The sequence below is a fragment of the Lepisosteus oculatus genome, chromosome 14, assembly GCF_040954835.1.
Source record: "Lepisosteus oculatus isolate fLepOcu1 chromosome 14, fLepOcu1.hap2, whole genome shotgun sequence".
Lineage (NCBI taxonomy): Eukaryota > Metazoa > Chordata > Actinopteri > Semionotiformes > Lepisosteidae > Lepisosteus > Lepisosteus oculatus.
Window position 1 is genome coordinate 19,533,778 of NC_090709.1, and position 24,143 is coordinate 19,557,920.

At 42.9% G+C, this 24,143-nt stretch overlaps 6 non-coding genes across 6 annotated transcripts; 1 reads left to right on the plus strand and 5 right to left on the minus strand.

Moving 5' to 3' along the window:
* Positions 1-969: 969 nt before the first annotated feature.
* On the minus strand, positions 970-1,027 carry LOC138243827 (U7 small nuclear RNA). Its single transcript, XR_011192445.1, has one exon. It is a non-coding gene; the product is annotated as a U7 small nuclear RNA (small nuclear RNA).
* A 628-nt stretch (positions 1,028-1,655) lies between these two features.
* On the minus strand, positions 1,656-1,713 carry LOC138243888 (U7 small nuclear RNA). The gene has a single exon (XR_011192506.1). It is a non-coding gene; the product is annotated as a U7 small nuclear RNA (small nuclear RNA).
* A 946-nt stretch (positions 1,714-2,659) lies between these two features.
* Positions 2,660-2,717, minus strand: LOC138243828 (U7 small nuclear RNA). The gene has a single exon (XR_011192446.1). It is a non-coding gene; the product is annotated as a U7 small nuclear RNA (small nuclear RNA).
* Positions 2,718-14,345: 11,628 nt separating this feature from the next.
* trnat-agu (transfer RNA threonine (anticodon AGU)) lies at positions 14,346-14,419 on the plus strand. Its single transcript has one exon. It is a non-coding gene; the product is annotated as a tRNA-Thr (tRNA).
* A 1,012-nt stretch (positions 14,420-15,431) lies between these two features.
* trnal-aag (transfer RNA leucine (anticodon AAG)) lies at positions 15,432-15,513 on the minus strand. The gene has a single exon. It is a non-coding gene; the product is annotated as a tRNA-Leu (tRNA).
* A 5,947-nt stretch (positions 15,514-21,460) lies between these two features.
* trnai-uau (transfer RNA isoleucine (anticodon UAU)) lies at positions 21,461-21,554 on the minus strand. Its single transcript has 2 exons — positions 21,517-21,554; positions 21,461-21,496 (listed from the first exon to the last, which is right to left on the minus strand). It is a non-coding gene; the product is annotated as a tRNA-Ile (tRNA).
* Between the last annotated feature and the right edge of the window lie 2,589 nt (positions 21,555-24,143).

Here is a 24,143-nt window from a genome sequence, read left to right on the forward strand (position 1 = left end):
GACAGCAGCATTGAACGTGGCGAGACGTAGAACATTGTTAATTCTCTTCAAATACTCACAGTCTTCTGCTGTATTAATTTACTGTGCTCATCAGGCAGTAACAAACCTGTTACCTACACACTGTTTCTAGAGTTGGATAGGTGACTCCACATTCTACAGCTCTCTAGCAATAGAGGAAGTCAGACTACAGAAATGGAGAAAATCTCCTCTTCAGAATGTGGAAATATATTCCTGAGAGAAGTCCTTTCTCGAACTTCAACACTCCCTGCAAGTCACCCATTCCCACCTTGCGCAGTGTAGTGGTTACCACATTCTCTTATCACAGCAAAGGGTTTCTGTTTGAAAGCGGGCGAAAACAAGTGATCACTTTTCTCACAATTGTCACTGCTGACGTTGCTTTATGGGTCTATTTTCTATACTGTGCTGATCAATTGGAAACTAAAGGGTGAAAAAGACACGTTCCCACACCTAAGGTTGAACCCAAGTAACCACAGTCAAATACCAGGAATACTACAGAAGCACACAGCTATATCAAGATATCCAAATGCAAGACCCTATTTATATTGTTTGAGAAATATTAATACAGATGTTTGTTTTTCACCAAAACACTAGAGACCACATGGTTTTGTTTCAAATGTTGTATGCAAATATGATATCTGGCTAACCAATCAGAAAGTACTTTGCTTATCCAGCATCCTATCAAACAACATTTGCAGATTTACACACAGTAGTTCATTTAACAGTTTCAGAAATATACATGAACAAACGCAACTGTTTGTTAGGTTTTACATCTTGAAATTAAAGGCACAAGAAAATTCTGTGCAGGTGGCCAGAGGAAAGAGCTTCACTAAAAGTCAGCTGACAACAGCAGTGTTCTTGAAACTATCATACAAGATCTTTTTATTCATAAAAGTCCCAATTAAATTGTTTGAAAATTATTGTTAAACACATCTATTTTTTTACCAGAAAACAGGCTTTCTGACTTCAGAAAGCCTTCTAGACAAATACTAAAAGAGCAAAAAATCCAGTTGGTGAAAAAAAACAAAAACACATATACCCTACCAAACCTCGAGTACAGGCCATTCAGCGTGATAATACAAAACAATTTAAAATTAAACAAATAAAAGCTGTCAACTGGTAATCACAGCTACTCATAAAAAAAATGAAGTGGCAATACACAGTAGGTGACTCTTGAGTGTAAATTAAATCCACTAAATTTAGTGTTATATTTCCAAATCTGATATGCAAATTAGAGATCTGTGCCAGCCAATCACAAAGCTGTGAGAAGTCCTTTCTCGAACTTCAACACTCCCTGCAAGTCACCCATTCCCACCTTGCGCAGTGTAGTGGTTACCACATTCTCTTATCACAGCAAAGGGTTTCTGTTTGAAAGCGGGCGAAAACAAGTGATCACTTTTCTCACAATTGTCACTGCTGACGTTGCTTTATGGGTCTATTTTCTATACTGTGCTGATCAATTGGAAACTAAAGGGTGAAAAAGACACGTTCCCACACCTAAGGTTGAACCCAAGTAACCACAGTCAAATACCAGGAATACTACAGAAGCACACAGCTATATCAAGATATCCAAATGCAAGACCCTATTTATATTGTTTGAGAAATATTAATACAGATGTTTGTTTTTCACCAAAACACTAGGCTTTCTGACTTCAGAAAACCGTCTAAACAAATACTAAAAGAGCAAAAATTCCACTTCCTGAAGGAAACAAAAACACATGTACCTTACCAAACTTTGAGTACAGGCGATTCAGGGTGATAATACAAGACCATTTAAAATTAAACAAATAAAACCTGTCAACAGGCAATCCTAACTACTAATAAAAAACTGAAGTGGCAATACACAGTAGGTGATATTTGGGTGTAAATTAAATCCATGCAAGAAGAGAGTTTAGTGTTATTCTTCCAAATCTGATATGCAAATGAGAGATCTGGCTCAGCCAATCACAAAGCTGCCATGGTCTGGAATGGAGCTGCTCTCCTCTTCTTGTTATTGTTAAAAAATGTAAACAAATGACCTGGAATTTAAACACAACCATTAGATTGTAGTTTGACAGATAAGCTTGTGAACCTTCTCATAAGATATGAAGGACAAGGACTAAAAGAACAATAAACCCTGTAAAGAAAGTTTACTGAAGCTGACATATCCTGCCTAACACAAGATTTCAAGAATGTAAGAGCATTTCAAATTGAACACAAAACGTGTAAAATGGCTTTCAAACTAACCTGCTCATAAAGAAGATGTAGAAGAATGTGGTTGTAACGTTCAGTGCATATAAGAAAGAGACCACATGGTTTTGTTTCAAATGTTGTATGCAAATATGATATCTGGCTAACCAATCAGAAAGTACTTTGCTTATCCAGCATCCTATCAAACAACATTTGCAGATTTACACACAGTAGTTCATTTAACAGTTTCAGAAATATACATGAACAAACGCAACTGTTTGTTAGGTTTTACATCTTGAAATTAAAGGCACAAGAAAATTCTGTGCAGGTGGCCAGAGGAAAGAGCTTCACTAAAAGTCAGCTGACAACAGCAGTGTTCTTGAAACTATCATACAAGATCTTTTTATTCATAAAAGTCCCAATTAAATTGTTTGAAAATTATTGTTAAACACATCTATTTTTTTACCAGAAAACAGGCTTTCTGACTTCAGAAAGCCTTCTAGACAAATACTAAAAGAGCAAAAAATCCAGTTGGTGAAAAAAAACAAAAACACATATACCCTACCAAACCTCGAGTACAGGCCATTCAGCGTGATAATACAAAACAATTTAAAATTAAACAAATAAAAGCTGTCAACTGGTAATCACAGCTACTCATAAAAAAAATGAAGTGGCAATACACAGTAGGTGACTCTTGAGTGTAAATTAAATCCACTAAATTTAGTGTTATATTTCCAAATCTGATATGCAAATTAGAGATCTGTGCCAGCCAATCACAAAGCTCCCATGGTCTGGAATAGCGCTGCTCCCCTCTTCTAGTTATTCACACTGGTGTTAGGTTGCATATTAGCACACCATCTAATTCAGTTGTTTCAGAAAAAAAAGTAAACAAATAAACTGGATTTATTTGTTGGAGCTTCACCAATCTGTTTTTCCACCAAATAAATTGGCTTTCTGACTTCAGAAAAACCTTCCATTTATTTTTTAAGAACTATTTTAATTTCACAAACAAATACAAAGAATCACAAAATAGGAAACTTTAATAAATATACTGAAGTGGAAATCTAATAAGTAAATTGATTCTTAAAAATGTAGAGAAATATATTGGTGCTTTTAGATAATATATTTCAAGGATGTAACTGCTGTGCTACAGAATTTTAGAAAACAGTTCGTCAACAAAGTACACTGTTTAGGTTAGTTTAGAAGACAATGTACCAAAACAATATATGCTGTCTGGGTCATTAGAATTAGCTGAAAGTAACTGATAAGCTTTGAATAACAAATCTAGTTTTTCTTCTCTCGCTCTATGATGTAATCTGTTTTCTCTTAGAGAAAGGGGAAGTTTTAGAAGGGTCCAAGTGCTGAACTTTTTTACAGCGCAACGTCTTATAAAAACCCTGTACTGCTTGTAACAAATTGAGTCTCTGGTTGCACTTGGCGAAGTGGCAGCAGGGCTCCCAATATTGCAATATTGAAATAAAGATCTTACTCAGGTGAGAACTCTCTTTTGTGGCTTCCTTGATAGTTATATTTCCATGACAATACCCAAAACAATATATATGAAACCATCTCTTTAGGTTATAGTGCTCTAATAATGGACAGGGCCAGGCTACCTGCTCCCTTGACTGGAACCTCAATGCCTTTGAACACCCCCGTGTTCCTCAACCTCCTGTTTTTATTCCGTCAGCACCTCTGAACTCAGTTCCATGAAGGACTATAGAATACTGGCTTAGCCAGGTGCGAATGACCTCCATCTTTGCAAACTCTGAGAACAAAACAACATGCACAGTTGAATGTGGATCTTCCCATGGGCCTGAACTATCACTCTTTTTGACTCAAACAACTCCACACATTGTTCAAAGCAAGGGGAGGTAGCAGTAACAACTTCAAACGTTTTCTCCACATTCTACAGATCTCTAGAAATAGAGGAGGTCAGGCTGCAAAAGTGGGGGAATGGAAAAAATCTCCTCTCCAGAATGTGGAAATATTTTCCTGGATTGAGTCCTTTTCTCTGCAAGTCACTCCTCCCCACCTTGTGCAGTGTAGTGATTTTCACGTTCTCTTAACACACTGAAGGGTTTCAGTTCGAAAGCAGGAGGAAACAAGCGATCTCTTTTATCAAAAGTTTAGCTCTCCTGACAGTGCTTAACGGGGCTCTTTTCTACACTGAGCTGCTTATTTGGAAAACATAAGGGAAGAGAAAAGTTTCCCTTATTGGGAGTTTAACCCAGGCCACCTGGGTGAAAATCCAGAATCCTAACCACTAGACCATACAGGAGCACACAGCCTCACAAACAATGTGTAATTTCTGTCTTTATAGCGCACTTGTTCCATAGCTAGCTGGCACTCAGAGTACTGCAAGATCTATTTACTGAGAATTAGTTGAAGTATAACGTCAGGACTATAACCCCAGCTTTCAGGGGGACTGCAACCTTAACACAGAGCCTTAGACCACTCAGAAAAGGTTTGTTGGCTTTTATAAGTAATTACATGTGTGAAATCTATGTCTCTCAGGCCTGTGAGACTACATCACAGAAGTGCAAACTTGGAGGATGGGCTTAGTAGATAGGGCAACAATTGCGACACGCGCCAAGCCTCTTATGTCCACTGCACATGCAGACTTTGAAAGGGGTCTCAGATTTTATGGGTACTCAATTCTATACGACACTGGCAAGACAGAGTAAAGGAGCAGACCCTTTAAGAGACAAAAACAACACATTGTTACAGCCAATGTTAATTAAAAGGGCAGCACAGCATTGGAACTTCTGTCGCGGATGTTATAAGGCCATGCCGTGGAATGGCCAGGAGAGCAAAATAGGCCCTATGTGTAGTGGCAAAACGGGTGTTAGCCCGTTTAGGAGGTCAGATGATGTCGGGTAGAAACTTAAGTCCTCAGGTCGCGGAGGAGATGGCCTGGTGCTAGGCAGGTCTGAAGACATATGAACCCTCAATACTGAATGAGGAGGAAAGGGTGACCCGGAAATATATAGCCCCAGACAAAGACAAACCAGAAGGACAAGCAAAGCACAGGGAAACTAGGACAGGACAGAGTGGGAGCGCCCTCTAGCTGTAGAGGGTGTGACAACTATTAGTTTTGAGTGATTGAAATCCATTTTCAATGGTGCTTTTCCTGCTCATAACATTACCAGTGAGAAAGAGGATTGTGAAACCCCCATTGCTTAAACAGCGAGTGTGTTGGTGGTTATAGTAAGAAGTTTCCATAAAATGAAGCATTATATTTTTGTAATACGTTTAGTGCCTATAAAAACTATTCACCCCCCTTGGCCTTTTCACATTTTATTGTGTTACAGTATGGAACCATGATGTATTTAACTGAGAATTGTTGCACTCATCAACACAAAGTGCTCTATAATATCAAAGTGAAAAAATTCCAGACATTTTACTAAGTCATCAAAATAAAAAACACTAACCCTAACACTCAATACCCAGTTTATAAGGTGAAAAATTATGCTTGAAGCACAGCAAAGTTCTAAAACCAGCATTTGAAAAGCACCCAGAAACATAAAATGTCCAGTTCTCAAAAGTAAAATCTTTAGCTTTGAAAGATTGTTATCCATGTTTTCATTTTTTCTTTTTTTACATAACATGCTTTCGAGAAATAAACCGCCTATTACAATGAAGGCAGCATTAGCAAATGTGCATCTAGCTTTGTTAAATAAAATCAGGACGTTTACCTGTCTCAAATTGATCACTCTTTGCAGGCACACTACGGAAACCCAGGGATGTGAGCTGGGAGAATTGACTCTTACAAAGAGTGTTGACCTAAGAGAAAAGGACTCCTCCTCTCAGTAATACATTTCCACATGTTGAAGAGTCGATTTTCCCCATTGCTTTCCCATATTTTTTGGTGTGGTTATTGATCACTGCCAGTTATCTGCCAAGTCACAGTGAAACTGTTACAGTGAAAAGATTAATACTATTTATTTTATTGGAATACATGTGTAATGTCTCATTCTTACAAGCAATTTTTAAGGAAACACTAGTGTAAATTATAGTGTAAATAGACAGGAGCTATTATAATGTTAAATACTAGTTGTGATAGGTGAAGCTGCATCCAAGTGCTTGGTATGAATAGGTTATCTACGGAGTCTATGACTTATCTACTCAGATGAGGAGCTAGATCAGTCCTTTTTTTCTTAATTTGAGTCACCATCAAGATGTAACATGGTCAAAGATGAACAGGAAACTTAATTAATGAGAACACCTGTATCACCCAAAATTGAATTCATAACCCTGAGATAAAGAGTTCCATGCTCTACTGACTGAGCCAATCAGGCACTGGTTAAAGTGCCAATCTAGTCCCTGCTGACGTCAATTTGAAAAGGTATACTTGCTGGCTTTTAATCCTGTTTGGACCGGAGTCTAGTGAAGCACATTGTGTTCTTCATTGATTACTTAAAGCAGAGCAAATGTCAGTGTAGCGGCGAGGCTTATTAATAAGAAAGAATTAAGTTCATCTCTGTTCATCTCTGTGGTGCAGCCACAGAGAAACTATTCATGCAGGCTGATTTAAGGTTTCCTTTGATAAGGGACAGCTCCCAAAGGGGGATGCACTTAGCTAAGCCTGGCTATCATGATCAATGGTCATCCATTGGCGCCTATCTGTCTAGGGAGTGCCAGTTGGACATCTGGACTGCATTCCTAAGTGTCAGGAGTAAGTGACTCATATCTCACCTTGATCAACCAATCAGGGACTGGTAGGGCCGAGTAACCCACGTGGGACTCTGATGCCCATGGAACTTTCAGCCAATCAATGAGCTGAAGTTCCTCTAGGTAAAAACAGGCAACACAGAGATTCAGGGAGATTCAGTAAGATTCAGTGGGATTCAGTAGAATTCTGTGGACTATTCTAAAGGGAATTCAAAGGAGAATTCCAGGGCAGGACAGCCCAGGAGCAGAAGGCTCCCAAGGGCAGGACATTCTCGCAGCGCGCCTCCTGACCATCCTGAGAATCAGCCCGGACCACCACGGAACGGCCAGTGTGTCCGAGTGCCAGAACTTTCCTTTGTTCTAAGAGTCTAGAGCGGAGGTTGCCAGAGAGTAACCAGAGGATCCACCCGAGGTTAGCACCAGCAGCAGACCTCGTGAACAGGTCAGAACTGTGGAGAGCTGAATCACTATTCAGAACTAGCTCTTCATCAGGAACGAACCGGTCCTCTTCCTGACTTGCTGGGACCCACAGTCATCTTTTCTCCTGTGCGCAAACTTTGCTAGTTAAAGCCAACACTAACTAGCCGGTCAGTGAGCATCAGCAGCGCACCGTCGCAAGCCACACAGCACAGCCTGGCACGAGCCAGAGAGCGCGGATTGGACAGCAACAGCCTGCAACTGTTTCTTTGTGCCCGCAGGAGATCTGAATCCCCAGAGATTGGATGAGTATTCAACTTCACTGCATTACTGCTCGAGAATTCAATTGTTATCCCAACCAGTTGATATCAATTTAATTCCTAAGAGTTATGTACTTGTTTTGAGTATCTAATGTAGAAGTTATAACCAAGTTCATTTATGAAACGGTCTAAATGAATGATATACTGATATAATGAATATAATGATATACTGAACGTATGTCCTCTTGATATATGTAACTCTTCGTAACTGACTGAATATATACCTTTTGTATTCTGATAACCCTCTCAATAAGAACTGTTAGGTTTACATGCATATTCTATGTATTAATAAATGTATCCTCGTGTATTAGTACCTGTGTGTGTGCGTTGTTTGAGTTATATCGCATGGTTGGATTCTAAAGCCATCAAAAGAATCATTTTGTGATTTACTGCTACAATTAATAATTGTCCCAGTAAATGCCTAAACCCTACAGAACTGGTGCCTTCAAAGAGCACACTACATTTTTATTGGCGTCCCTGGGTGGGCTATGGCAAGAATGAAATGAGTCAACCAAGCGAAATAATTCACATAAAACGCCGCGGGTTTCATACACGACAATACAGTGTGCTGAAAGCCGAAAGGAAAAAAGTTCCCCTTGTTCTTTAAGCAGTGCTTGATTGTTTTGTGATCTTTTGCGATCTACCGGGTTGATTGCATACTTGATCTTGTGGTTTTCTGTGGTAAAACTGTGATTTCGTACTTAAAAGTAATACTCTTAAGTTTAACGATGGTTGCTAAAAGGTCTGAATTCGAGTCGCTATTAAGCACTCTCTCTAGCAGCGACAGGTCTGACCACGATCTCTGCCATATCTCCGTCAGCGGAGAAGCTAGGAGAATAAACCTCCATTCTCTGAGAGAGCTAGCGAAGGACATAGAGAGATTTGACCCCACAGTGTCAGAGAATAATATCGAGAGGTATATTCAAGACCTCAGGTATACCCTGCAGTACCTACCAAACGCCACAGAACAGGAGAAAGTGTTTCTGGTCAGGAAAACTACCAGCAGAGCTGTACATGAGTGGATGGCTAGGCAGATGAAAGAAGTCTGTAATGATTTTGAGGAGCTGTGTCAAGCACTTATCGAAGAATACAGTGCGTTTATTGACCCAACTGCTGCGATAGCCACCGCCCTTAACATTAAGCACGAGAGAGCAGAGTCCCCTTGCGAATATTACGAGAGACATAGACGAACTTATTTTGCAGGGCGAAATGATGAGGGTTGCGAAGAGAACACACATTTCAAGGGTTTATTCATTGCGAATCTCCACCCATCAATCAGAAAGATGATCTTAATGCATACAGATGCACAGACCATGAAAATGACTGATATTAAGAGATTCGTGCAGAAAGCCTGGGAGTATGATGTCCAAAGTCGCTCTAAGCAAAAAGCTGCTAAAGCAACTGTGTTCGCTGTCAGAGCCAGCAGGTTTAATTCCCTCCTGCTCGAAGGAGCACAGGCTCCTGAGCTGGCTAAGCCCCATTCCAAAGCAGGCACACAGGACCGCACCCAGCGTTCTAAGTGTCATGAGAACACCGGGGGAGGGAAAGGGTTAGATAAAGCTCCCTCCCTCAGTCTATCTGATTGAGCGGAAGGGTTCCTGCCTGGATGAGGTCAGCCACTCCCCAGCGAGTGCTGACTCCACCCCTGAAATCACAGAGCAGGCAGTAAAACACAGAGGAAAAGCAAGAAGCTTTTACCTCAAGGCTGCCATGGGAGATGTCTTACACAGTGAGACACTGATTGACACTGAGGTTGAAAGGTGTTTGATGTCACACGGCAAGCTCAAACGGGTAGAAAAAGGAAAGGGCATGCGACTCAGAGAGGAACCTTTGGTGGATCACCAGAAAGGCAAAGTGTGGAAATAGGTCAAGGCTCCTAAGTCTTCTGTACAGAAGGAAAGGGGGGCCAAGAGGCAGACTGTGCTCACACAGTGCCCACCGAACATAGAAGCCAATGCGGAGATTCCTTCTGTTCCCTCTGGACAAGAAATACAAATATTTTCTTGTTCCCCAGATATACAGGGAAGTCATGTCCCGGCTGAGGTCACAACAGCCTCCCTGCCACAGGAGCAGTGCTCCGAGCAGCCGCCTGATCCACCAGGTAAAGCACACCCCTTTTACATCCCTAAAGAGGAGCAGATCTCCCCACCTGGCGATGAAAAGGAGCTTTCCCTCTGCACCCTGGCACCCAAGAGGGGTCAGGACCACCACCTCGCAGTGGTGGAAGGGATCTTGATGGCAGGAGAGCAGGTTGGTGATGTAGCCCTCGCCTTTAGCCCTGAGAGGTCCTCTATCAGTGAGGATCTGCTTGAGCAGCTGTCACAGGGCCACCACCAGGTGCCCCTGGTGCAATATTCACAGGTTAGACAGGAGGTCCAGCTGGACGCTGAGACTACTGCGCTGTGGACACACCTGATCCCAGATGCCGATTTCCTCTGCTGTGACCCAGGGAACCTGCAGCCAGGTAACATTATTTCTCACAACTACCAGGTAGTGAGTGAGACTGACCTGATTGTTCCTGCCTTGACAGCAGGGTTTCCAACACACCCAGTCCCCAGGAAGGGACAGGGAATGAAAGCCGAGCTGGTTTTCTTACAGCCACCAGCCCAGTCTGTCAGTCTGAGTCTGACCAACAGTGGTTCACCCAGACTGGAGCTGGATGGTCAGGCCACCCGCCTGCCAGTGCAGGACATCGCAAAGAGGGGTGTCAGAATCCCCGCCCTCACTGACATGGGCCTGGTGGGTGATAGCGAGTTCGAAGACAGTGAACTAGCTATCCCAGTGCTGGGGCAGCTCCCTAAACCCCTAGCGAGGGAAGGGGGGAGCGAGCAGGTGTCCTACACCCACGCCCAGCGAACGATTGTAAACATACCGATAGAGGGATTCCTCAATCAGGAGGTGTGCAGGGTGGACCTGAACAGTGAGTATGGGATAACAATCCCAGATCACTCAGGTGCTCCAGATGACCACTCAGCCAAGGGTCAGGCATGCTCCACCGCTGCACCACCCCCTGCAGGGTTCCTAGAGCACAGGCATGAACAAATTGAAAAAGCAGATGCCCTGGAAAAGGAGGAGCAGCATCAGCAGCTGCGTCAGATCTCCCCAGATTTCCAGGATGTTGGTGCCCAAGATGCCACATGGCATACTGAGAAAGACACCATGTACATGCTGCGCCAGCTTAGAAAGGCAACAATCACTCAGAAGGAGATGACTGGGATCAGCCACCTGAAAAGACTTTTGGGAGGACTGATTGCTGCCACCACTGTTGCACGTTTGCTTTTTCTGGTAGGTTTGTGTGCTACTGGCACTCTCACCCTGACTGCCCCAAGAAGGCAGGTGTCAGAGATGCCAGAGGGTAGTGACAGACTGTATCGACAGCAGCAAAGGCTGGAAAGCTTAGGGAAAACCCTACAGGCAACTTTCTATGCAACAGGGTTAAACCTTATCCCCCAACCAGTGGACATGATTGCCAGTGTTATACAATGGGTTTATGCTTGTGTGCAACATGCCAGAATGTTGACACAAGACCTGTTATGGGGGCTTAGTGCCACTGTAGCCAGTCTAACCATGGCACAAATCCCAACCCACTTGATTCTACTCTTCTCAGTAGAGGAGTATGTGACATTAACCCCATCGCTCATAGCTCACCCAGAAGGCAATCCAAGATTTAATTTGGTTCCAAATCTTGAGATGGGTATGGCTACCAAAGCTATCCATTGGCTGTGTCTAAACGATTCACCAATGAAGGGTGTAAAACTACTAACGAGCAGAGGGAGGTTAATGAACCCCATGAAGTGCAGGTGGGAAGTAAATGGCTGGTCAGCACACCACATTTAACTGACACTATGACTTGTGACAGGCATGATACAGCTACTGCAATGCAGCTACCTAATCAAACAGTTTTCCTGCAAGTTCCCGAGGAGGCCATAGTACAGCTTGAACTTAACACTGTACGGTCTGTAACCAGACAATATAAGACCAAACTTGAGGTCGTGGATGCCTTCAGGTGCCACACTATTGAATTGGATAGAAATCCAAGAAACAGTAAGCCCTGAAGAGGTTGCTTTAATGGAACAAACCTCCAAACCACCCTAGCAGATACCCAACACAGGTGTTGTGGTTTATCGGGGGGCTGGGAACAGGAACTGGTGTTATTGTAACACTACTGCCGGGTAGCTGGATCATGACTGACAGTGTACTCTGACTGTTGTACTCTTACATCAAGATATACTCTGGGTAGCACGAATGACTCAAAGGTAGAATGTCAAAAGAAAGGAAGTGACTTCTCCCCAAATATCTACTACAGAGGTATCAGATACTGACAGTGAACTTCCTGATGTGTAATTCCTAGACTGAGATGATGTCTCCTACCTTGTTTATACGTACTCCAGATGTTATTCATCCTGTTTGTTCCCAATGCTGGTTCCTGTATGAATTCTCGAGGAGTAATGTGGACATTTAAGGTTAATGTTCTAATGGCAAGGGACATCACTTAACTCTGTTTTGTTTTGAAGGCAACAACGCCTCAGGACCTCGTGACCTTCAAAAAGGGGGGATATGTAGCGGCAATGCTTGTTAATAAGACAGAATTAAGTGTTGCTGTGCTTTCCCAAATGAGGCCCCATCTCTCTCTTCATCTCTGTGGTGCACCACAGAGAAGCTTTTCATGCAGGCTGATTTAAAGATGTTTTCTTTTGATAAGGGACAGCTCCCAAAGGGGGATGCACTTAGTTAAGCCTGGCTATCATGATCAATGGTCATCCATTGGTGCCTATCTGTCTAGGGAGTGCCAGATGGACATCTGGACTGCATTCCTAAGTGTCAGGAGTAAGTGACTCATATCTCACCTTAATCAACCAATCAGGGACTGGTAGGGCCGAGTAACCCACGTGGGACTCTGATGCCCATGGAACTTTCAGCCAATCAATGAGCTGAAGTTCCTCCAGGTAAAAACAGGCAACACAGAGGGCCTGGTGGAATTCTGTGGACTTTTCTAAAGGGAATTCAAAGGAGAATTCCAGGGCAGGACGGCCCAGGAGCAGAAGGCTCCCAAGGGCAGGACATTCTCGCAGCGTTCCTCCTGACCATCCTGAGACTCAACCCGGAATACCACGGAACAGCCAGTGTGTTCGAGTGCCAGAACTTTCCTTTGTTCTAAGAGTCGAGAGCGGAGGTTGCCAGAGAGTAACCAGAGGATCCACCCGAGGTTAACACCAGCAGCAGGCCTCGTGAACAGGTCAGAACTGTGGAGAGCTGAATCACTATTCAGAACTAGCTCTTCATCAGGAACGAACCGGTCCTCTTCCTGACTTGCTGGGACCCACAGTCATCTTTTCTCCTGTGCGCAAACTTTGCTAGTTAAAGCCAACACTAACTAGCCGGTCAGTGAGCATCAGCAGCGCACCGTCGCAAGCCGCACAGCACAGCCTGGCACCGAGCCAGAGAGCGCGGATTGGACAGCAACAGCCTGAAACTGTTTCTTTGTGCCCGCAGGAGATCTGAATCCCCAGAGATTGGATGAGTATTCAACTTCACTGCATTACTGCTCGAGAATTCAATTGTTATCCCAACCAGTTGATATCAATTTAATTCCTAAGAGTTATGTACTTGTTTTGAGTATCTAATGTAGAAGTTATAACCAAGTTCAATTAAGAAACGGTCTAAATGATTGATATACTGAATGTATGTCCTCTTGATATATGTAACTCTTTGTAACTGACTGAATATATACCTTTTGTATTCTGATAACCCTCTCGATAAGATCTGTTTATATGCATATTCTATGTATTAATAAATGTATCCTCGTGTATTAGTACTTGTGTTTGTGCGTTGTTTGAGTTATATCGCATGGTTGGATTGTAAAGCCATCAAAAGAATCAATTTTGTGATTTACTGCTACAATTAATAATTGTCCAAGTAAATGCCCAAACCCTACAGAAGCATGCAAGAAAATGTGATCATTACCTATGGAATTTCCCGCCAGCGTGGAGCTTGAATTCACAACCTTGAGACTCAGTGTTCAAGAGTCACAGAAGAGGTCAGCCTGGTCTTCAGTTTGCCAACGGTAAGCTCCGGCAGTGCTCCTCTGTAAAGCAGATTGTTCGGATCGGTTATGTGGGACGGCACTTCGATACTAAGATTGTTTGCAGCACACGCATGGTTTCCCCCTTCACGCACAAAACATAGACGAAGGAAACTCTCTTGTCTTGGGCTGCTGACTCCCGGATTTAAAGCGCTCTGGGTGCCAGCTAAGTCTCTAACAAGCACACTATAAAGACAGGAATTACACTTTGCTCACGTCACGCATGGAATGGCGAGGCTACTTGATCCAATATTATCTAGTCTCACCTCATATGGTGCCGATTCCTGGTTTTCATTTAAGAAAGAGCACTGCAAACACCGTAAACAGTGCAAAACGTGTGATGAAAGAAGTCTTTTCCCCCCTTTGTCTAAAGCAGAACACAGCGGAGTCATGCCGAGGGTTGTGAGATCAAGATTTCAGTGGAGCACTGTCGTCTACGTCTTTAGCTACATGAGTTGGACATCCTCTTGTACACGGAAAGCAGATTGAGATCCTCTGACATGAAAAGTGCCAGATAAAAGCCATTTCTCATCCTTTCTCTTAGTGGTGGAGTTATCGCATGTAAATGAGGCAACTTGCAAGGCGAGCAGGCTCGGTGCACACCGAACGCAGATGTCTCAGAGCAGTTGAGACGTGTCCAAGTGGCTGTCAAAGGACAGCACTTTGCTGGCGCCGTGGCTTAATTGGCTAAAGCGCCTGTCTAGTAAACAGGAGATCCTGGGTCCGATTCCCAGCGGTGCCTTTCTACCTGTCTTACTGTACAGAATTTATCCTTATGGGCAAATCCCATGCCTTTTAATTCAGGTGAATGCAAGTGTTCGTTTCCTTTCTGGAACAACTTGTTTTGAAAGAAATCTATACAGCTTGCGAAAGATGAAACACAAATCTTGCTTATCAGTGAAGAAGAGGTGCTCCCAGCAGGCCAGCTAATACCAGCAAGTTTTTTTTTCACCCTGACCCAGAGAATGGAGAAAAGCGAGGCGCCTGTGGCTCTGCAGTGTAATCAGTTCGCGAGTTCGGCGGTTAGCTGAAAGAGTGGTAAATGGAGCTCGCCCCAGCCCGTCCTTATTCTTTTAAAGAGGATAAAAAATTAACTTCGCCGCCATTACTACCAGCTTTAAAAGACTGCCATGGGCACGGAAAAAAACACACTACAGATGACTTTTCTGGAACCGAAGCAGAGATTCCTTTACGAACCAACTGATAAAGCTCAGCCAGTGAATACTGTTAACAGAATGTGAAAGCACGATCAACTTTGTAACTGCAACCACAGGAAAAACAGCAAGAAGCAGGCTCCATTCCCCATTTAGATCTGTCGTGCGAGGCATGCTTTTTGCACGCATGAAGTAAATCCCACGATCGCTTTTGAACTTGGACAAAGTACTTCCAAAGGAGCGCTATGCGCAAAGATTTAACAAACTCAACCCCCGCCGACGATTCGGTGTGAAGAAGCAGAACATTCAAGTTTCACAGACAGAAGCAGCACGCCAGCACAGCCAACATTAAAACGGAGGGCACACTACGATTTGCATTGACACAAAAGTGATCTGGGCAGACGTCGTTCCCTCCATAACGCAAAAAGTGGCAAAGCGCTTTTGGGTTGAGAGGACGCAAGAAGGTTTTTGTTTTGTGCCTTGATGTCAAGCTGAGAAAGTATCTTTAAACACTTTGCTTAGTTTCTCGAGAGACTGCCAAAAAGCAGTTCCCTCCCTTTTGTCTGAAGCCAGCTGAAAGGGCATCTCAACAGGAGCACCTGGCAGCGGTGGGATTCAAACCCACGCCCCCAAAGAGACTGGAGCCTTAATCCAGCGCCTTAGACCGCTCGGCCACGCTACCCGCTGTGTGCTGTCTCTTTGTCTCATTACTTGCCCAGAGGAAGCCGGGTGGGTTTTGCTCTTGTCGCCCGATTTAGTGGCGTTATGACCGTGGAACCGACTGCACCTGCTTTTTCTGAGATGCTTCCCCTCTCATGGCGAGATCTCGACTTCTTTAACACCTCTGGATAAAGATCTTCTGTGGAGCAGGTTTCAGACCTCTGCGTACAGCACCCTTGATGTCATTTTATTTTTACAGCAGCCGCATCCAGAAAGTTGTGTCTTTTACGTTTTATTTGAACAACAAAACTACATACAACACAAACAAGAGCACATATAACATATCAAGAAAATCGTCAGGGGCACATGCTATAATACAATTACACTTTATGAAAAACGATTACACAAGGTAAATAAAGATAAGGTCCGCACAGCTTGTTCTTACATTTCGAAAGAGTCCGTAAATACCCCTTTACGTCTATTTTGAACTGTTCAAACGTAGGACTCTTCCCAGACCGTTTCACTTTATACCACATTCCTAAACGAGGATGCTTCTCCTGTTTTAGAACTATTTTGGGCGGTATGGCTTATACAGCACACCCACAGTATTCTAATGGTGGACTGCAGATCTGTGCTATAGTTCAGTCGAATTCAAAGGATCCAGCAATCGTTGCCAACGATAAGCTCCGGCAGTGCTCCTCTGTAAAGCAGACTGTTCGGATCGGTTATGTGGGACGGCACTTCGATACTAAGATCATTTGCAGTGCACTCAAAAAACATAGATGAAGAAGGTGTCACAGTAAGGTGAACCCTATGGGCGAGGGATGTTCCTGCCTCGTGTACGACTATACCACCTAGCAATACAAACGGGGTGCTAGGGCCCCTCTACATTACCACAGGTTCTGTTTATCTCCTAGAATCACCAATGCACACATAGACCAGCGACAAGCATTTGTATTGTATAAGTGCCCTTTTTATTTTCCAACTACATTCACATGCACTATCACCCAAAAACACAACGAAAACAGAATTCACAGCAGCAAAAGGTCCTTCCCAGGGTCATAATGAATACAGAGGGGCAGCAGTCTTTCCTGTAAAATATTAAAGAGAGGTCACTCGAACGTCTCTACTTAGTACCTGTAGTCTCTGATGGCCCACTTTGAGGAGAGGGGTATCACCCAGTCCTATTTTCCCAGTCTCTGTTCAGGTTACAATAGAAATCCTCTGCGACTGTATTACATTCCTCTCAGTTTGAATCGGCTAGCTGTGCCAGTTTCCTTGTTCCTCACCTTCAGGTGTTAAAAGTCTGTACAGTACCTCTGTTTCAATGCCAATGTCTCTCGTTGTCGTCAGTTACTGAACCAGTAGATCCTTGCCTCCAGGTATTAGAAGTCTCTGCAGAGTTCCTCCGGGGTCTTGCACTCTGCAGCTTCCCTTGTGCTGCCTGTGTCGTCTCCAGGATCCAGTGGGAATCGGGAGCCCCCTCTGTTCTGTCTCAGGTCTTTTTATCCCTCTCCTTAGCCAATCCCTTTCAGGGGGGTTTCCACTGTCCCTGTCAGAATCAGGTCTGCCCAGTATTTTTCCAGGAGGAAGCTTGTGTTGTTTGAGGGGTGTGGGAGTGCTGAGCTAGGTGTCATGGAACCTTATCAGTTCACCCCTTGGTCTGGCTAAAACTGGCTCAGCGACTCCTCACACCTCCAAGTCTCGATACCTAATTGCTCCCTGAACGACTTGGGTTTGACTGTTTTTACTGACTGTTCCTGTATTAATTGGGACAACTGCAGTCACCCCCTTGAGTGAGAGGCAACATTGACACCATCCTGGAATTCAACATAACCTAATCAATCACAGCCTGTTACTGCCTCAATGACCCACACCCTGTAACACAAATCAACATAACCCAATCAATCCCAGCCCGTGACTGCCTCAATGACCCACATCCTGCGACACAAGCTTCACCTGGAGCACAATGGCTGTGTTTTCAGCTACGGAAACTTCCTGTTGACAAGTCGGTGTTTGTGTTGCTTTTTCTGCTCAATGGAGCTGTATTAATGCAGGCACACGTGCTTCCACGGCAAGTTATTTTATTAGTGCTCACAAACCAACACACCGCAGACACCTCTGATACTGTCACTGCTTGTGGACCCCGTGTTCCTGCCGTCAGCCTACTATACCATGTTCATGCACATCTAGAAATATTACTGCTGTAGTACAGGAGCGAAAGACGAAACGAAAGCACACCCAGTTTAAAAAGGCACATTTGTCAACTACTGAACTTCACAAGGATGGGATTCACACCCACATGTGCAGAGCACAATGGATTAGTAGTCCATCACCTTACCACTCCACCACCTCATCCCAGAAGTTAGCCTCCTGACATGAGTTAGTACTCAAGATGGTCGTCTTTCCTCTACTCAAGGATCATTTTCCTCTTCCACCTGCGATTTCACCATTTTCCTTGAAGATGTCAAACATAAAAAGCATATTGAGCTCCTTGGACTTGAAATTACCAGATAAAAGCCATTTCTCATCACTTGCTCAGCGAGCAGGCTCAGCGCACACAGAACGCAGGTATCTCTGAGCGGTGTGTCTAAGAGGCTGTAAAAGGATAGTGCTCTGTTGGTGCTGTGGCTTAGCTGGTTAATGTGCATGTCTAGTAAATAAGTTTCTGGGTTGAAATCACCACAGTGCTTTTCTCCTCTCTTGCCATGCAGAGTTGGTCGTTGTGGACAGCAACAGGTGTCTGCCTTAACTTTAATGGAAGTGTTCATTTCTGGAACAACTTTTTTAAAAACAAATTCCACACATATTGCGATAGATAAAATACTAATCTTCCCTGTCAGTGCAGAATAATTAGTGCCAGCTGGCATGAAAACGACAAAAAATTTTTTTTTGTCTTTAGCGTAAAACCTGTGAATGTAGAAGAAAAGATGACGAGTGTCAATTTTTATGGCACCGTGAGCTTGTCCTTCAGTCAAACACGTAGGTAATTCAAACACACCCAGAGATGCACTTTGAATTAGCTTTGACCTAAATACTATCTACTCCAGATGTGATTGGGCCTCTTTCCACATCCTGATATATGCAGAGAACACAAGCTTTTGGCACGAGTGAATATAAATGTAAACATAAATACTATTCAATATATCGGAATTTTGTTGTATTTAAAAAATATTTTAGCTGGGGATCCTCAAATCAGGAGTGTAGAAAAGAACACCGTTAAACACCGGGAGTGCAGAACGTGATAAAAGTGTTCTTTAAACAAAAAGTGAAAATAGTGAATTTGTCTTTCACTTAGACGTTCATTGAATGCTCAGTAAACGATAAAGCAGAGGCTCGTTTTGTGAATTCTCCTGGCATCAGATTGTCTTGCTTCGACCTTTAAATTGTACACTGTGTAGACCCTTCACTCTCCCTAACTCAATTAAAGAGCTGCAGGCAAAAGTGCCTGTCAGTTTAGTTCAGTGGTAGAGCACTTGCATCTCGTGTATAAGGCTTTGTTTTCTACTGCCACTCTGGATTTCTTTTTAAATGCAACATCTTATCTGTGATTGTCTTTCATGTGACGTCCCCCGTGTGTGAATTTCAGCATGACACATAAAATCGTTTGAGATGCTATTTTTAAAACAGACCAAACGAAAGACCTAGTAGCTAAATACAAGTAGAAAACACGTGAATCTAATTGAGAAAATTTGGACTGGAGCGATGTATAGTATTGTAATGGTTGGGGGTTCAGGCGGGCACCCTTGCCATTGCCACTTAAGTCAGCCCCCCACCGTCGGGGACTCAAACCTGCGACTGCCACCATAGCTCAACAGGGACCCAGCCGCTTGAGCTTAAGGACGGTCTCCCTTTAGTTCAACAGGCTGGGTCCCTGTTGAGTGATGCCAGAGGTCTGGGTTTGAGTCCCTGACGGTGGGGGACTGACCTGATGTGGCAGTGGCGAGGATGCCCATGTGAACCCTGGAGCGTTACATTGGTGTCAGCAGTGGAATGGGATAGCCCTTTGCTGAGGTTGGTGAGTTAAGCGGGGGAGAGTGTAACGCATACGGCCACCATTGAGTGTGTAAGAGCCGGCTTACCAGAGCGGTGATGTCACTGCCCTTCAATGTAATAGCAGGGCCACAGCCGCAGGACTGAGGGAGATTGCTCTTTAGCTCAACAGGCTAGGTCCCTGTTGAGTGATGCAGGAGGCCTGGGTTTGAGTTCCTGGTGGTGGGGGGCTGTTGTGAACACCGGAGTGCTACAGTATTACTAATGACAGCACAAAGCTTACAGTGGTGGCTTTAGGGTATCAGAGCCAGTGGTGCAATGGATAATGTGTTTGACTTTGGCTCAGAAGATTGCAGGTTTGACTCCTCCCTGGCTCGTTAAGCTTTTAAACTACACTTCTCAGCGTACACAACCCTTCTATCGACTGGATGAGTCTCCCGTTACGTCTCCAATTCTTTCCGCACATTCTGCTTGTTTCACCACCGTTACTGTTGGACCACAGCCACAGAATCGAGGAGAGATACGGTTCCGATAAACTGTCTTAAATAATCATGTTTAAAAAGGTGACAAAGTTTATTTTTCTTTAACATAACCTTACATTTGCCTGTTCAGTTCAAGTTATTTTCTGTACCTGCAAATTCCCCAATTTTTCTGCTGTCTCCTGAGACAGACATGTGTCAAATCACAATAAGTAATACAATCTATTCAGTTAACACCCAGATGTAACAGAACACATTTAAGACTTACACCCCCTTTAAATATGTATTTCCTTCATTTCAGTTTTCTTACCTCCCCAGGATACCTGAAAGTTCACTATCCCATATTAAGGACTGTACATGCATTACCGGTAATACAGCTACTAATAAAGATATACATTAATCTTAATTATTAATAAATTACACTTTTATTAATAAAGACATGTATTCATCAAATTCATTGTGAATAGTTGTGGTGTCTAGAAAACAATTTTAGCTACAGTAAATATTTCAAGCGAGTGGTGCGTATGTTCGTTACTTTGTGACTATATTATTTCCACTACATTCAGAACAGTTCAAATGCGATCGACTGTTCCTCTACTGAACTACATAAACCCTGTGAAGAGGTGGTTTAAGTTAGTCTCCTACATCGGTAACATCTAATGGGCAGCATATGTTATTTTAGGTTTGTTGCAATTGAGAACAGGTTTAGTATGGAGCTGCTGACAAATTTCAGCAGCCACGTTCGTTGCAATGACCCGTTGTAGGGTCATTGCCAATCAGCTGCAAGAAAAAAAAAACATCATTTGTGCCTTTATTTAAAAAAAAGAAAAACAGAGTAGTAGTTTATGTGGTAATTTCAGGTACAATGTAAGAACTTAAGTTAACTAGTCCCACAGTAATGTGTGGGGTCCTATCAATAGAAAAAAAATACTTGTAACCCAAAAACACAACAACCACGATGCGAGAAGCCTTCCGGGAACCTAGGTAAATCACTGTAGTAGTCTAACGACTACAGAAAATAAAATAAAAAAATACTTAAAGGAACAACTTCAAAACAAAAAGAACATTAAAAACAAATCTGGGAAACAACAAAAACAGAATCTAATGCGAGAGCTTTTTCAAGTCTTCGGTACCCCATCGTGCTCCCTTAGTCCCAGTAGACCTCTCATCTAAGAAGATGAGATATCTCTCATCTGTCTGTGTAGAGATCAGCTGGGGGTCCACAGCTGATGGGAATTTAAGTAATGACCTGCGTCAGCTGCAAAGGAAAAATTATAGGTTTATTCCATGCTGAAAAGAGAAGGAAACACAACGTGGACCCTTCTTCGGGTGTGACGTGGAATAAACCTTTACCTGTTCCTTTGATGTTAATTTAGACTGGATCTCCAGCAAACACCTAACAGGCTACAATCCCGTTAGATAAGGTGTTAAGGACGACCTATAAGTAACAGTATCTAAAGTGGACGGTTGCTTTCGGTAGCTAAAGACAGGCTACACTGCTCCAGGTGAGGCTCGAACTCACAACCTCGGCATGACTCCGCTGTGCACTGCTGTATAAGTACCGTGCGCTGACCGATTGCGCCACTGGAACCACATAGATTACTTTCCCTTCACACACTGACGTTGCACAAACACAGGGTGAAAACGATTTCGGCATGTTTTCCGTCTCTCCGTGGGAGAAAGGGACAGTAAAAGAGCGAGGAAACTACAAGGGAAGAAAATGAAAAAATAGTGCTCACTGCCGAAGAGGGAGGAGAGAGATGGTCAGACACGTAAATCAGCCCGGCGGATTTACACTACAAATTTGTCATTTGTAGTGACATTTATGAGTCTTCATGTGTCTGAAACTGTCCAGTTTGTATTTTCGTTTCACAAATCCAGTAAACGAATAAGACAAGGCACACTGCACATCTGCGGAACATCACGTCGGAGTTTACAGTAACACCAGAGATTGAAAGCGAAGTAGTTTTTTATTAAAGTTCAAGGAAACCTGAATATGTTTGCTAGAAGTATTTCAGAATCACAGTGAAATGTAGTAGGATTGCTGCACAGATCTGCAGTCTGCAATTAGAATACGGTTTGTGCGTTGTATAAAATATACCATTCAAAACTTTTCTAAAACTGCAGAGATACATTTCGGAATGCGTCTTCCCGTAAAAATAAAATATCTATTTTATTTGACGGGCGCTATAAGCAGAGTCTGAAGCCAGCTCCACAGAAGAACTATATTCTTTACTTCTCCTGCCATTGCAATTTGCGCACAGATTTTTTTTTCAAAATGTATTAGCCTTGATGGGAAAAAAAACTAGACTGTGTGCGCGGTGGCCAAGTGGTAAGGCATCGGTTTCGTAAACCTAAGAGCGCGGGTTCAAACCCCCTCCGTGCCTGGTTTGCGTGCCACGATATACCTTTATCTAAATCGTCAATTGTCTTGCAATGTAGAAATCTCTGTAATAATAAGAAAAGAAAAGTAGTTAATAATCCTTTGACAAAGTAACGGGCATCCTCCACTGCTTGTCAGGATGGCTGAGTTGTCTTAGGTGCCAGCCTCAAGAACTCAGTCGTGTGTAGTGACAGTTGTTATTCACAACCCGGATTTCTATGGAAGCCCGTTTCCGCCAGGGAGTAAAAAAAAAAACCCGCTATGGTATCTCAGAATTCCGACTTAGCAACTCAGAATTGCGACTTAGTAACTCAGAATTCCTACTTTATATCTCACATTTGCGACTTCGAAATAGCCCATATTTCAATGTCTGCCCTTTTGTTATCGTAACGGATTCGCGTTCTAGGGCTTGTGCCCTCGCCGCTCCCACCCTAGTTCGTGCCACACTGCATTGGCTCGAACCCAGGTCTTGCCAGCTGAGCTAAAGAAGACCTTTTTTTTAAGTAAAAAAGGACATACAATGAGATACCATAGCGCGTTTTTTTTTACTCCCTGGCGGAAACGGACTTCATAGATTTCCCTTCATGTTCATTAAGATGTGTCATTTGTATGTTGCTTATATAAGAACAGTTTCTTCAAAAGTTCTGTCAATTAACAGTGGAGAGCTAGCCGATGTACGTTTTCATGAAAACTCTCTTTAAGGCGATTACAAGTATCTTGAGCAAATCTGCGTCATATTTTTAAAAAAAAGTTTAGCTCAAGATGCAACAGGAGTATAAATGAATTCTCCCGCCCTACATTACGGAATCTTATTTTTCTTGAAGTTTCTGATGTTGGTCGTTATTGGAAATTGCCCGGTGATATCGACTCAGGTACTGTTGTTACGTGCTGTAATTCGATACATGCAAAGCATTTATATTCCCTCAAATTATTAATAAGGCCAATAATGTATTAAACATTACATGCCACTTTTTCTCTAGATGATGTTCACGATGGAACAGTGAGAAAGGCATGCCTAGATGTGCTTGAACCAGCACCTTACTATCGTTTTAGTCCCGACCTGACCGCACTGAGCAATGGTACGACAGAGACTCCAACAGGTCGGTTTTCTCCTTTTACAGTTTTTGGGAAAAAAATAATCTGCACTTTTAAGCAAGTATTTTATTTCAAATTTTGCAAAGTGTAAGTTTTTCTTATAAAACGTTGTTTCAGAAAGAAACTGAGTTGACGGGAATAGCCCTGTCAGTAGAATATTGAACTTTTCATCTCAGCTAGTTCTTCTGTGGAACAGGCTTCAGAACTCTACGTACAACGCCTTTGATGTCATTTTATTTTTACAGCAGACGCATCCGGAAAGTTTTTTTTTTTACTTTTTATTTGAACAACAAAATAAATTCAATATAAACAAGAGCAATTATAACATCAGTAGAATCGTCAAGGGTACATAAAATAATACAATTACACTTTCTGAAAACGATTAAACTAGGTAAATCAAGATAAGGTCCGCACAGCTTTAATGTTCTTACATTTCGAAAGAGTCTGTAATTACCCTTTTTCGTCTATTTTGAACTATTCAAACTTAGGACTCGTACCAGACCATTTCACTCTACGTACAGTATATCTCTTTTCGTAACGAAAATGTATTTCCTGTCTTAGAAATGCTCTGGGCGGTATGTCTTGCACAACGTGGACTGCAGATCTGTGATATTGTCGAATTCGAGGGATCCAGCAATCATACTGGATTTGACTGGGATTCTGAAATGTCTCTTGCAAAGGTATTTGGGTTTGCTTGAACAT